The following is a 15,153-nucleotide window of genomic DNA, read 5'->3' as shown; positions in this document are numbered from 1 at the left end:
GATTTACGAATTATTCTCGCATATATCGTGCTTGTGATGATCATATTTATAAAGTACAAAATAAAACGCTCATTTTAGAAATATTTAGAATAAAACCAAAACATTAAAATATGTAATGAACGCCGGGTCTTGTAATCGTGCAAAGAAAACAAACTGAGATTTTTGCAAATCTCGACCTTTTACACCTTACTGATACGGAAAAACATAGTTTTGCAATCTTATCCGTATGTCTGTGTGTATGTGTGTTTGTCTGTGTGTGTGTCTGTAAGCACGATAACTTGAGTACCGTTATAGCTAGGTTGATGAAATTTCATATATAAGTATTTTATCAAAATCGTAGATCCGTATTAACTTTTGAGCGATTTCCGATAACCGGAAATGGTACTTTTTGTACTTTGAATTTTTCAAAAGCCTATAACTTGAGTACTATTTCATATAGATAAATGAAAATTTCACATGTAAGTAAAAGATCTAATTCTCTACCTTCTGTCAAATTTTGAGTAATTTACGCTATTTCCGATTTCTCAACAAAAAAAACAATGTAAATTTATAAAGTACTAATAATATCTCGCACTATTATGCACATTTTATTTGGCCTTCACTGGTGCGCAATTCTTTAATCTGCGAGATTTTATTCTATTTTTAAAAGTTTAAGTATTTAAAATGAAATAAAATTCATGTCTATATCCCGAGTTCCCATCCCCTGTTTTTTATATAAGAATATTCGAGAAAGTTTAGGGGAGATAGCTCCCGGTTTATATATATACGGCAAAAAGTAATTCATGCTGAAGTGAGAATTGAAGCGGGGTATGAGCATATAGACGTTTTCGAAATTGTAATAAAGATACAGAGACAAACTCTTACATAGCGATTGGCTATCTGTAAGAAAACGACTAAACAGTGAAGATAAAGACATCTGTATTTTTCATTACATTTATAGCAATTATAGTTTCATTTCTTCCTTATTTAGCTTTCCAGGGGAAGGACAGTGTCACTATAAGTATGGTATGTTATAGAGAGCTTTAGTATTTGTACCTGTTAAATCGTGACGTTTTCATTGTTAAAATTATAATTTATTTCTTTGCTCGACAAAGTATTCCGGGTTTATTACTTAAGTAACTAGTAAATTATCATGTATATTTGTCAAAACGTTTATTTTGTATCATTGATTTTTTGGAACATGAACATATTTTGATTTATTTTTTCTCCCAAATCTTACTTGATGCAAAAATAATTATTCCTTTTTATTATTGGATTGTATTTAAGTTTATAGTTTATATTTATTTTCTAGAAAAGAAAATATATATCAAACTAAATTTAAAAAAAAACAACAACTTAAGAAAGCAAATATATGTATATACACGTTCTTGTGAGCACACTGATACGCCGTTACGGTAATCAAGTGAGTCACACAACATATAAGACAAACAAACACTATCTATACAAACACAGGCAATTCTAAATACTAACACAAACTATTACACAAAACTAAGACACAGTGGCTATAGATTATAGAACTACAGTACTAACCTACACTAACCTTGTAGAAGTAACGTACTGAGACAAGCGATTCACGTGTACCAACAACGTACATACACATACACAAACGGGTACAAACCTAAATATGATTAAGTGAGTGGTACAACTCACCGCACAAGGATTGAACAGGGACTAACGGGGCAGGGTACAAAGTACAAACAACATTCACCCCCATTCATCCCCCTTCACATGTTCACTACATAGGTAAATAGCTATAGATAAAAATGTACTTTAAATCAAATGTAATTCTTATAAAATAAAAATAATGAGATAGCTAATGGCTTGTTTTAACGTTAATTTAAATTATTTTTTTGCAGGTTAAAGCTGAACAAAGAAATAAAATTGGTTTGCAATAGAATATGGTTTTCTTTTCTGAGTTCTATTATTTTTTAAGTCTGATTTTCTTTAGTTCCGTAGTTCACAATATTGAGAGCCAAGTTCACAAGTAGGCACACGTTTTAGAAATAGGACCAAGGTTCAAACGACTTATGTGTTAACAATTGCTGTGGAAATAAGGAAACCATGCCTTTGAGCTATTTAAATAAAACAAAACTAAGCATCGGTTATTTAAACATTTAAAATTGCATCAAAGTTCAAGGAAGTAAAACTTTATTTCACAATTAAATACTTTTATATGGAATATTAAAACTTTGATTTTTCTTATTGTTAATATTCAAAAGTGCTGTTCAATGTATTTTACAAGCCGTGTACAAGCTACAGGTAAAAACAAAACCACTACTTAACATGTTTCGGTATGTTTAATAAATGCATTTTTGAATCTAATATATAAAGTTCAATTATGTAGGCCTATGTTTGTATGTCGTGGATTACAAAGGAATATAAAAAAAAAGGATAATTCCATGGATTGAAGTGTTAGATTTTTAAAATACTCAAGGTCTTAATTTTTGAGTTAAAAAATTAATATTGAAAGTTTTTTAAAACAATTTTCATTTTGCATACTTAAAATAATAATTTTCGATATGAACAATACATAAAATTTAAAAAAATGTATCAACGTTTATAACATTTCTAATTGTGTCTGAAAAGTTTTTGCATTCAGTCCTTTAGCACTCATTACATCCCTCGATTAGAAAAACACAGTTTTTCCCTTTAAAAAAAACATCGGGGAGAGAAGAATTTACTTTTTATTACTTTGTTTTGGTGTTGGGAAAAAAATAATTACATAATTAGCGGGGATTGATTAAGTGCAATGTTGTTGGTATTTTTAATACTGCCTTTTATTTATTCCATACACTAAACGTACTGTTTTCTTCTTATTAGTTCTAATCAAAGACAGGGGAAGTAACAAAAGACACCTTTATTCGGGAACGGGAATTCCCGCAGGTTATTATTTGTGTCTTTTTTTGCGCATTCGTTTTGTCTGTCCTTTTTTAAGCACGAAGGGGAATTCATTTTTGTGGGTCGCACCAAAAAGCTCTTTTATAGACACCTGCATCAAACTACAAGAAGTTATACCATTTGATATAATACTAGCCGTCCCGGATTGTGTTGTGTTGTGTTGTGTTGTGTTGTGTTAGTGTTGTGTTGTGTTTGTGTTGTGTTTGTGTTGTGTTTGTGTTGTGTTTGTGTTGTGTTGTGTTGTGTTGTGTTTGTGTTGTGTTGTGTTGTGTTATGTTATGTTTGTGTTGTGTTGTGTTTGGGTTTGAGTTTGGATTCGGTTTGTTTTCGTTTGCTTTTTCGTTTGTTTTTTCTTTGTGTTATTATTGGTTTTTGTGGATGTGGTTGGGTTTGTTGTTAGGTTTTTGTTTTTGTTTTCGGTTGTGTTTGTATTTGTAATTGTAATTGTGTTTGCGTTATGTTTGCGTTTTTTTTTTTTTTTTGTTGATTGTAGTTAGGATGGGCAATGCCGGGTATATGATGAGGCCAGAGCAGGGCCTGACCGGGACAGCTAGTAGTGTATAAACTATAGACAAAACTAGTTAAACTTCACAACTAGTAGCTGTGGCTGCTATGGAAATCACAAAAAGGTGTGACAATGTACACTTTTTTGAACCTCCAGAACTTTGCCTCCACAAAAGATACATAAAACCTAATTATACATTTTTATATTTTATTTTAGTTAAGCATTACTACGTTTTTTTATTTATCCACATTTTTACGTAACACAATGTGCAAAAGAAAGGGAGTGGTGCTACATTAACATTAATATGTCCAAAAGTATTGCAAAAACCTGAGTGTAGTATTGAAGATGGTATAATGCTTAAAGGATTTGGAAAGTTACAGTCTTAAATGACAAATCGTTCAAAAAAACTTAATTATTTAAATTTTGAATTTTGCGTAAACTTACAAAGATGAGAAAACGTGAAAAGACGTCTGTTTCTGTATTGAAGAGCTGTTTGACTTAATATTTAAAAGTGTTCCTATGACAATTACAGTTACGTTTCTTAACTAAATTTTAAATATTAACCGAAATGCTGTATAAATTAACAAATTAAAGAGAATTTGCAAGTAAAGTAAATTAACGAAGACAGGCGATATTTTTATTTAGGTAGCAACAAATATGGCTACCTAGCCCACGAGCTTAAGGTGTAATACAGGACTAATCAACATGCAGGTTCAGGTGTAATGAATGAGTCACCACGCAGGTTCAGGTGTAATGTAGAACATTTTCAACACGCAGGTTCAGGTGTAATGTAGAACATTTTCAACACGCAGGTTCAGGTCTAGTGAAGGAGTCAGTACGCAAGTTCAGGTGTAATGTAGAACATTTTCAACACTTAGGTTCAGGTGTAATGTAGAACATTTTCAACACGCAGGTTCAGGTGTAATGTAGAACTAGTTAACACGCAGGTTCAGGTGTAATGAAGGAGTCAATACGCATGTGCAGGTGTAATGTAGAACATTTTCAACACGTAGGTTCAGGTGTAATGTAGAACATTTTCAACACGCAAGTTCAGGTGTAATGTAGAACTAGTTAACACGCAGGTTCAGGTGTAATAAATTAGTCAATACGCAGGTTCAGGTGTAATGTAGAACTAGTTAACACGCAAGTTCAGGTGTAATAAATGAGTTAATACGCAGGTTCGGGTGTTATGTAGAACTAGTTAACAGGCAGGTTCAGGTGTAATGAAGGAGTCAATACCCAGGTTCGGATGTTATGTAGAACTAGTTAACACGCAGGTTTAGGTGTAATGAAGGAGTCAATACCCAGATTCGGGTGTTATGCTAAACTATTAACATTAGCTCACAATTTTAAAAGTGTTTCTCTCTGGCACCTCTCAACGACGTACTAAAATGGACACGTTTAAAACATGGTCTAGCATTAAATAAAAACATTGACGTCGGCCATTGTCTTCTTCTTCGTTCTAAATTATTAGTGTTGAAGGGGATCGAGATTTATCTGCCAGTGGGTTTGAACACAATTAAGCGTTACGTGTCAATTGGTTATGCGCCATTGAGGCATTGACTCCGATTTCAGCCTGCTTTTCTTTTTGGATTTGCTTCCATAGCCTTTGTCCAACCAAGAACAAACTACAAGGCAGCAGTTGTTTAATTTTGGAGTTGTCTCTCCTAGAAGAGTGGCTGTCCCCAGCTAACGAGCCTCATCTGCCCGAGGGTTCGAACTCGAGACTTTTCGAAAAACGTGGGTACGTTCACCATCAAATTTCCCGACCCATCTGCCCGACCCACGTTTTTTGTCAGTCATCACAAGAACATGCACAGCTCGAGGAAGCATAAAAGAAAATTTTATTTTCTACTTTTTAGTCCACAAGAAAAACGTGGTTTTTTAAAGTTTTTTTTAAGTATTTTATTTTCTCCTTTTTAGTCCGTTGCTACACATGAAAAACGTGGTTTTTAAAAAGTTTTTTTATATAGTTTATTTTCTACTTTATCTAATGACTTGATTAAGTATGACTTGACTAAGTGTTTATAAATACACGGACTAAAAATCTTGAGCGACCGATACGCTTTAAACAGAGAAAGGGCGTAATTTAATTAAGCCTACATGCCGTGACAAGGATTCGAACCTGGGTTGTTGCGGCCACAACGCGAAGTTCTAACCACTATACGATCACGGCCAGCGCGCTCACATCGATTGGGGCCGAAGTAACTGTGTCAATAGGCCTCCAGTCTTGTCGGTATGTTTAGAAATCATGTCCTCGATTTTATGGTCCTTGGGGCGTAATTTAATTCAGCTAATTTAGGTCTCTAATTGCTAGTTTTTATGATTGCATCTGAAATTGTCAGGCGAAAATAGCCTGCATTCCAAATTTCAGATATCTAGAGCAATCAGAAGTGGGATAATTTTCTATGTCAATTTTAACAACAAACATCCAAACAAACAAACAAATAAACGCGAAGCTGAGTTAAGAAAAACGTGTTAATAAAAATACATGACGAGTCGCTCAGACAGTCCTTCCGCTAGCCAGGTACTCTACATTCATGCAACTTCATGTAAAACACAATATAATACACATGCCTAATAATACAGTCTGTGACAGAAATCAATATGTATTTCTTTTTTTACACTAGGCCACCTGTTCAAAATACGTGTATAATATACTAGACGCTTTTAAAAATGCATGCGGATGAGCTAAATGATTTTCTAAAATAGTTTTATCACGTGCAGGTTAATGTGTTTTGTAAAAAACATGTTCCATCAATCTAAAAAAACAATACTCACAGTACAAAAATGTATGTTATCACAATAGATGAAGAATGATGGTGAGTTTCATGACATTATTTACCATCATGCTACCATCATCTAAACTCACGTAATCTACCATCATCTACATCCATGTAAGCTATCATCTAAACTCCTGTATGGTACTATAGTACTATGGTACTATCACTATATACTACTAATGCCTACACTCAATGTATGCTACCGTCACCTAAAATTAATATACACTAAAACCACCTACACCAAATGTATGCTACCGTTAACAACAGTCCTATCATGCTACCATACCTACCAGCTAACTTAGTCTACACTATCGGTACGCTTTTAAAACATACACCTCCCAAATGCTACCTCCACCACTTATCTGTTACCATCACATAATTTTTATAATCTATACTATTTTCTAGACTTCCTTTACATTACCATTACTCTTTTTTTTTTAAATTTCATATTGAGTCCCCGTATAGTATTTTTACATATATAGCAAACTTACGTCTAGTACCTTTATCACTTGTAAGTAAGCATCACCTGCAATAACTCTAGTCAAATATCGAATAGGTATAAGTAAAGATAATCCAAACTACCGGTAATTCATTATCACTTGTGACAGCTTGCTTCAACTAACATCTCTAACATATTTACACAAACACCATTTTCTCATTATCAGATTAATTTACAACAGAGGATTTAACAGTACGTATTCTATTTACAAACAAAACCAACCACACCAACCAATGTGGGTTATTTATAACTGTCTGTCTAGATCCGGGGTCTCCAAACTTTTCAGACCGAGGGCCGCATTAACTATCAAATTTTAGTTCGTGGGCCAGTTTCTTCCAGACACGTCTTTGATTTTTCAGCGCAAAGTTCCTCAGCCATCACCAACAAACAATTTTTCCTTGGACAAAAAGATCTCCGCGGGCCGGATGAGAGGACTTCGCGGGCCGCATCCGGCCCGCGGGCCGTAGTTTGGAGACCCCTGGTCTAGAGTATAATAAGTGATGGTAGATCCAGCCGTACTTTTTATTTCACATTGCAAGTAATCTACTTTATATAGACCTCTTTTCTATACGTAAAGTAAACATCATAATTTAATTATGAATTATTCTATTTATATTTTTACAAGCTACATGAATTCTTTATTTGTTTTAACTTGTCTACAGCTGATGAAAATGAAGATAGCAGTTTTTCTTCTCTTGATTTGCTTTGCAAATCTCGTTGTCTTATCAGACAGGTAGGAGATATGTTTATTACATGAAACTTCACAAAGAAGTAAACACGTTTTCAAACTAGCAGTGTAAATAACATACGTAATCCTTAAATCTATTTTAGCTTTTATATTTGTTAAATTGATAAAGAAAAGGTTTGCTGTTAAATAATAACTTTTCTGATATAATAAAGAAATTTTATGCGAAGATGTTCTATCATATCATACAGTTGCGCAAGTTTTGAACATAATTGTAAGCAACTTGGTGAACCGTGTTTAATCTCACGGGTAGAAAATGAGTGCTGTCATGAATTCTTTTGTGATTCGAAAGGTGTGGCTCAGGCTATAAGGTAACTAAAATATAATAATATGCTACAAATTATCACTATTACAAACATTATGTGTTTAATAAAACCAAATGAGTGGCCATAAGTGCTGCTTAGTGAGCCGGGTATTAATTTTAAGATCTACAACAATCTTGTTGTTCCAGTCTATTTGTTTTTCAATTTTCTTACAATCTATTATATTACTAAAACTCAAGTTTGTTTACATGTTTGAATATTTAGTTTTTTTGTTTGTCTGATCGATTATTGTAAATATTTCTACTCATTATGGAGAGCTGTAAAATAGTATGTAGGTAGAGAATAATTTTTTAATGCAGACAGACTGTTAATCACACATTTATTTAAAGACGTTATTTAATTTATTGATTTATTCATAGGTAGATTAACCACTATTTTTTTAAAAGATTAGAAAAACAACTAGACTCGACGGAACCGTGACGTCACAGTTTTTTGTTTACTTTATTAGTACAGTAAAATGGCGGCGCTATCGAAGAAGATTGTGTTCCCATTCAAAAGTTTAACGCGTTCTAAATCTAATTTTCTGTCGGCCATAACTTTAACGATACGTCCGTTTGCTGTATGTATTACGTTCCAACGCTTAAAATCAATTTTCAACTGTCTTTTTCATTTAGTTTTACGATAAATTTCACTAGATCTACAGATCAGCTGTCGAAGGAAGAACATGTTATGAAATCTAGATCTAGCTCTAGGGCACTAGACTTTACGTAAATTCTAGATCTAGACTTAATGCAAATTCTACATCTAGAATCTATTTCAGGCCTTATTTTATATAAATCTTTGTTTAGCTTTCATCTATATACTACTAAAAGTCAAGTTTGTTTACATGTTTGAATATTTATTTGTTTGCCTGATCGAAAATTGTGATATGTTCGACTCTATCTGGAAAGCTGTAAAATGGTATGCAGGTAGAGAATAATTTTTTAATGCAGACAGACTGTTGATCACAAATTTATTTAAAGACGTTAATTAATTTATTGATTTATTCCTACGCAGAATAACCCATTTTTTTTTTAAATGTTAAAACCTTGACTAAACTTTGTGGGAATAGTGACGTCACAGGTTTTTGTTTACTCTTTAGTACAATAAAATGGCGGCGTCTATTGAAGAAAATTGTGTTCCCATTCAAAAGTTTAACGCGTTCTAAATCTAATTTTCTGTCGGTCATAACTTTAACAATACGTCCGTTTGCTGTATTTATTACGTTCCAACACTTATATCAATTTTCAACTGTCTTTTTCATTTAGTTTTACGATAAATTTCTCTAGATCTAAAGATCAGCTATCGAAGGAAATTTATGAATCTAGCCTAGATCTAGATCTAGCCTAGATGTAGGTCACTAGATTCAATGTAAATTCTACATCTAGAATCTATTTCAGGCCTTAATTATTTTATATAAATCTTTGTTTGGCTTATTTAAGATAAAATTTAATTTGAAAGTTAGTACTACTAGACTTATTTTTAGATCTAGATCTAGAATCTATACGCGTAAATCAAGTTGCATAAGGAGACACATAGTATAGTATAAAAATTCACTTGTGACGTCACGAGTAAATAGCTAAAATGGTAGCGTAGTCAGCTCTCATGCAGGAGGCACGGGTTCTAGACCAATATGTCAATGAAATATTTTTTTTTCAATTTTTTTTTTTAGATGTGAATGATAACGTTGCCTATCTGAACTTGGCAAGATACAGGGCAGGTGAAGTAGAGTTCATCTGTTTCTTTGTCCTAAGCATATGAAAGGATAGTGTGGTCAGATACATGCTCGGCTGGAATTGTTTTTTAAACGATAAAAACATGTTGTCTGAGACTTGGCAGGACACTGGGCAGGTGAAGTAGAGTTGAGTAGGTCACCTGTGACGTCAGTTTATGAAGGGATAGTCCGAAATCGGTGTTTTCGGTGTTTTTAAAAGATAAAAAACATATATTTGAATGTGGGGTCTGTTTTTTGTGACGATAATTGACACTGCAGTAGCGTACCGAGGAGGGGGGGGGGGGACGGTAGGGGAGGGGAGGCGGGGGGTGGGGAGGGGAGGGGAGGCGGGGGGTGGGGGGGGGAAGGGGAGGCGGGGGTGGGGAGGGGGAAGGGGGGGCATATGTTGGGGCGCCAAAATGGTTTGGAAAAATAAATTGATAGGTTGAGGGGGGTTCAAATCGAAAGTTTGAGTGGGGGGGGGGGGGTGCACATCAAGAGTTTGAGGGGGAGGGGTTCAAATCGAAAACTTTGTCCCCGGGCGCCGGGAAGGGTCGCTATGCCTCTGAGTGACAGACGTGATGTTTTTTGATGGATGACCCCCGAAAGCCACAGTTATCCAACGGATGACGGGTATTCTAGTGACCATCTAATTTGAGAATACATCGGATTTATCTATCTAGAGCTAGATATAATAGGATTACTCGCTTTATTGGAGGCGTGGTCGGTTGCTAACAACAATAACGTCCCGACCGGACGCATGACTTCCGACTATTTTTAGGCTGTGTTTACCACGAGCAAAAGGGCGGGTTTTCACGTTATATAAACAAGCTAAGCGAGTCGTAGATAATTTTAAACCTTCATTATTTAATATAAATCTTTGTTTGGCTAATTTAAGATAAAATTTAATTTGAAAGTTACAATTACTAGACTTAGATCTAGATCTATGCGCGTAAATCAAGTTGCATAAGGAGACTTAAAGTATTAAAGTATAGTATAAAAATTCATCTGTGACGTCACGAGTAAATAGCTAAATTGTTAGTGTAATCGGCTTTCATGCGGGTGGCACAGGTTATAGACCAATACGTCAATGATAATTTTTTTTTTCAATTTTTATTTTATTTTTTAGATGTGAATGATAAAGTTACCTATCTGAACTTGGCGGGATACATGGCAGGTGAAGTAGAGTTCATCTGTTTCTTTGTCCTAAGCATATGAAGGGATAGTGTGGTCAGCGGCATGCTCGGCTGGAATCGTTTTTGAACCGATAAAAACATGTTGTCTGAGACTTGGCGGGACACTGGGCAGGTGAAGTAGAGTTGAGTAGGTCTCATGTGACGTCAGTATATAAAGGGATAGTCCGAAATCGGTAATTTTAAAAGATAAAAAACTTATTTTTGAATGTGGGGTCTGTTTTTATGTGACGATAAGTGACACTGCAGTAGCGTAGCGAGGGGGGCGGGGGAGGGGGGACATATGTCCCCGGGCGCCGACTTTAGGGGGCGCCAAAATGGGTTGGAAAAATAAATTTAAAGGTTGAGGGGGGTGCAAATCGAAAGTTTGAGGGGGGTGCCCATCAAAAGTTTGGGGGGGGGGAAGGAGGATTGCAAATCGACATCTTGAGGGGGGTTGCACATCAAGTTTGAGGGGGGGGGGGGTGGAAATCGAAATCTTGCGGGGGGGGGGGGGTTCAAATCGAAAAGTTTGTCCCCGGGCGCCGGGAAGGGTCGCTACGCCTCTGAGTGACGGACGTGATGTTTTTTGATGGATGACCCCCGAAACCTACAGTTATCCAACGGATGACGGGCAGTCTAGTAAATGTTAAATGTATTGGTACTTTATCATAACATTTGTGAAAATTTGAAAAAAAATTATATTAGAGTGTTTTCTGTTACAAAAACTATTCAGATGACTCTAATATAGTTAGTAAAAGAAAGATCAATGATTATAGGAATAATATATATGACAGTATTTATAATCTTAAGGACGCAGTTGCTATAGCAAGAATCCCTGATGCATGCAAACATTTTCCCTGAAGTACCCTAATTTAGATACACACGCATAAATAAAAGGGCTTATTAATTGAGAATTTTATTTTCAGAACTTGCCCCTTAAAATCAGAGAAATACATTTTATGTGATAAGGGTAACCATTAATCGATAGTACATCTCCAAATTACCACATTGTGTCGCTGCTAATATTATTTACTTAATTAACATGGGTACCATGCCGTCCGACACAGCAATGAAAGGGGAGAGGGCAGAAGGTTTAGGGGCCCGAAATCCTACTTAAAATACTAAATTTATTTTTAATAAATAATGTTGTCATTCACCGTAATAGTGATTTTGTCAAAACGGTCAGGTTTAATGTAACAAAGATTGTTCTACCGTAACTAACACATACTGTTGCACAGAAACATATTTTTAAAATCTACGTGAGCTGCAGCGTGAAAGATAGGCAAGTGTTCACACTACTTGCATAATTTATTGCCTTTATTTAAATAGTCTAAAAAGGGTGCCCTAAAATAGCTTTTCTACTAAGTAATAAAAAAAGCTATCGCTTCTCTTAATTATTACTTTTTAAAAATTTCTAAGGCTTATTTTAACTATAAAAAGAAATGTATTGCCATTACCGAGTTTTACATTTTCACAATTTTCTGCAAACATGAAATGCGGTACAATCATTTTTAAAATACGATTATTTCAGGCCCAAAAATATTTTGAAAATATTTTTGTCCGCATGGTTTATTGTTCCAGAATGGATATATTTTGCAAATTAATTAAATTATTAGATTATTAAATTAGGAAATATAGTTATAAATATTTTAGTTAAGCAGGCAACTATAACACCGGGATGTCTTTTTTTTCTAGCTCCGAAACTTTTTTTAAGATATGATTTTAAAATGACTTGAGTTTGATTTTCTTGTTTTATTTTATTTTAGTTTATATTTTAAAACCGGAAAATGTAGAACACGCTAGGTGAGTAGCCCTAATTTTACATGTATAAGTTATAATCCGGATATATACAGTGAGGTATCGAACATACCAATCGGCTACGACAATATAATAAGAGTTTAATATATTTGAATAATATAACTTTCAAAAATCCCGCATTTTTCAACATATCAGTCTTCAAATTTACATACCATCGCCCTATAGAAACTACTTGTTATTTAATTGTTGAGTGAAGTCTTCCTGAGACTAATTGATCACTAATGTAATATTTGCATCAAACTTTTGTATAACACAACATCAGTCTCCTTCTACTACTTATGCATTGACGTCCCGAATTCATAGATAATAACAAAAAAAAAGAGCTATCTAGTTAGCTTGTAGTAGGATAACATTCCATAACATAAGGATTTATAAAATTACAGTTTTATGTTAACAATAGATTGGAATTATAACACATACATTAAAGTTAGGCTTGAAACCACTTTTATTTTCAGATTCAGTACTATGAATAATTCTTCAGGAAATGAATTTTAACAAACGCACACATATATACATAAACGTATGTACACAAACATATATATATATATATATATATATATATATATATATATATATATATATATATATATATATATATATGTTTGTGTGTGTGTGTGTGTATATAATAATGTTCAAATGGATTCTGCGACTAAGTATGTGGCAGAAAGCTGACGGACACGTGGAACACATGCATGTAGTAAAAAGCTCCACTTTATTGCCAGTGTAATATTTATAAAGTGTATACTTTTAAAAATAATAACGAAATAAATTATTTAAAAAAATCTATATTGTTAAATTGTACATTAATTTTTTTTTTTCAACAGATCATTTTGATTGACATAACCTGAAAAGAACACAATTAAAATAAATGTACTACCCTTCAAAAGATTCCATTATTATGTAAAAAAATGTATATGCATTACATTTTTTTGTTTCTGTTTCTGTTTTTGTTGTGGTTAGTTGTGGTTTAGGTTAAGTTTACAGTTAGAGTTAGGTTTTAAATTAGTCGTCCATATGTGCATAATAACATTTAATTGAAAAAGTAATATATTTCCTTAACCAGGACAATTCTTGGTATATGTTGCTTAATAAACACACAAGTCACGGTTCTTTACAGATAGGTTTTTCATATAGGCCGGTACAGAGCCTGGCCAGGACGGCTAGTTTGATATATATATATATATATATATATATATATATATATATATATATATATATATATATATATATATATATATATATATATATATATATATATGTGTGTGTGTGATTCTGTATATAAATGTGTGTTTCTGTTTTATATTATATATACATATACATATATATATATATATATATATATATATATATATATATATATATATATATATATATATATATAATATATATATATATATATATATATATATATATATATAAATATATATATATATATATATATATATATATATATATATATATATATATATATAATTCTCTACCTTGGATCATGCGGGCCACCACCAAAACTACGTACGCGTTTTGAGACGCCCCCTCCCCAGCAGTGGTTCACGCAGAATGTCTACAATCGTTTCGAATTCGTGACAACTATTAGGGGCAGACAATTTACTTTTCAAACGATTGGAAACTAAGGGGATTTAACAAATTCTGCTTAATCTTTTTATTGTCGTCTGTAAACTGTCTTCAAGGGGGGAGGAGGTTGGAGGGAGGGTCAGATAATATTGCGCTGTATGCTACGCCGCGGGTCGGCTCGTTGGTTATAAAGTGCTTCAGCAATGCTTCGTAACCAGGCAAACAGACAGTTTTGTATCTACCCACAGTGCGTGACACAATCTGGACGTGAAGACTATTTAAAGTGTTGAACTCAGATTTAGAATTATATGCGGGATACGACATCTATAGTTCTGCTAACCCTGAAAAGTGATGTAGATAGTGAAATCCATTTTGATCGATAACATTGATTAGAATTTGATTCTACATAATATTGATTGGATTTATGACATTTTTGTTATTTTTTTGTATTTATGATTGTGTTTGTAGTCTTAGTTCTAAAAATGTTCGCGGATTACTTCCAAACTAAAATGTGCCTTATTTTGATCTTGACTGTAGCTAGGTGCATTGTTCTAGCGGGCTATTAAGACGTAATAATCGTTCAAATTTAGCCGCTGTCTGTGTGATAGTATGAATATTTTGTGGGGAATGACAAGTTTCACATCGCATTACTAAGGGTAATCGCTGGCTTAAGAAGTCCGAAACGTTTGGAATAAAAAGCGAAAAGGTGGTGCTACCACATTAAGGAATAAAATATTTCTAATGATAAAGTGATTTTAATCGAATATGGATATCTTTTATCCTGATTTTGAGCCTGGTACCGAAAATGAAATAAGGTTTCTTTATCTTCATCTTAAGGGGTCCGTAATTTTGTGACGGTGTGTGATGAGGGGGAGGGGGGGGGGGTCAGATGGTGCTACGTCACACTTTTGCATTATAAAAAGTAATGTTAGAAAACGAATTCTAGACGTTATTTCACGTTTTAGAAAACTGTTTTAATAAACTGTAATAGGAATTGATTAAAATACTCTATTTTGAGTTCAAACAAGATTTTGGAAAAATGTCGATGTTTTAAAAAAAGTTCAACTGCAATTTTGAGGGGGGTTGTATGCTGAGGTGTAACGTCATTTTAAGGGAAGGGGGGTCTGGCTTTTTGTGACGAT

General features: G+C 33.7%; 1 long non-coding RNA gene across 2 annotated transcripts; it reads left to right on the top strand.

Moving 5' to 3' along the window:
• Nucleotides 1–7,037: 7,037 nt before the first annotated feature.
• Nucleotides 7,038–13,348, top strand: LOC131949290 (uncharacterized). 2 transcript variants are annotated; one of them, XR_009388145.1, is made up of 6 exons: nucleotides 7,038–7,256; nucleotides 7,348–7,418; nucleotides 7,622–7,741; nucleotides 12,388–12,424; nucleotides 12,895–12,959; nucleotides 13,264–13,348. It is a non-coding gene; the product is annotated as an uncharacterized LOC131949290 (long non-coding RNA). The 2 variants fall into 2 exon arrangements; XR_009388144.1 differs by having other exon boundaries at nucleotides 7,038–7,261.
• The last annotated feature ends 1,805 nt before the right edge of the window (nucleotides 13,349–15,153 follow it).

Source organism: Physella acuta, unplaced genomic scaffold, assembly GCF_028476545.2.
Source record: "Physella acuta isolate Inbredline_101_S28 unplaced genomic scaffold, ASM2847654v3 ptg000686l, whole genome shotgun sequence".
Classification (NCBI taxonomy): Eukaryota; Metazoa; Mollusca; class Gastropoda; family Physidae; genus Physella; species Physella acuta.
Note: the sequence above shows the minus strand (reverse complement) of the source record. Positions and strands in the feature narration are given on the sequence as shown.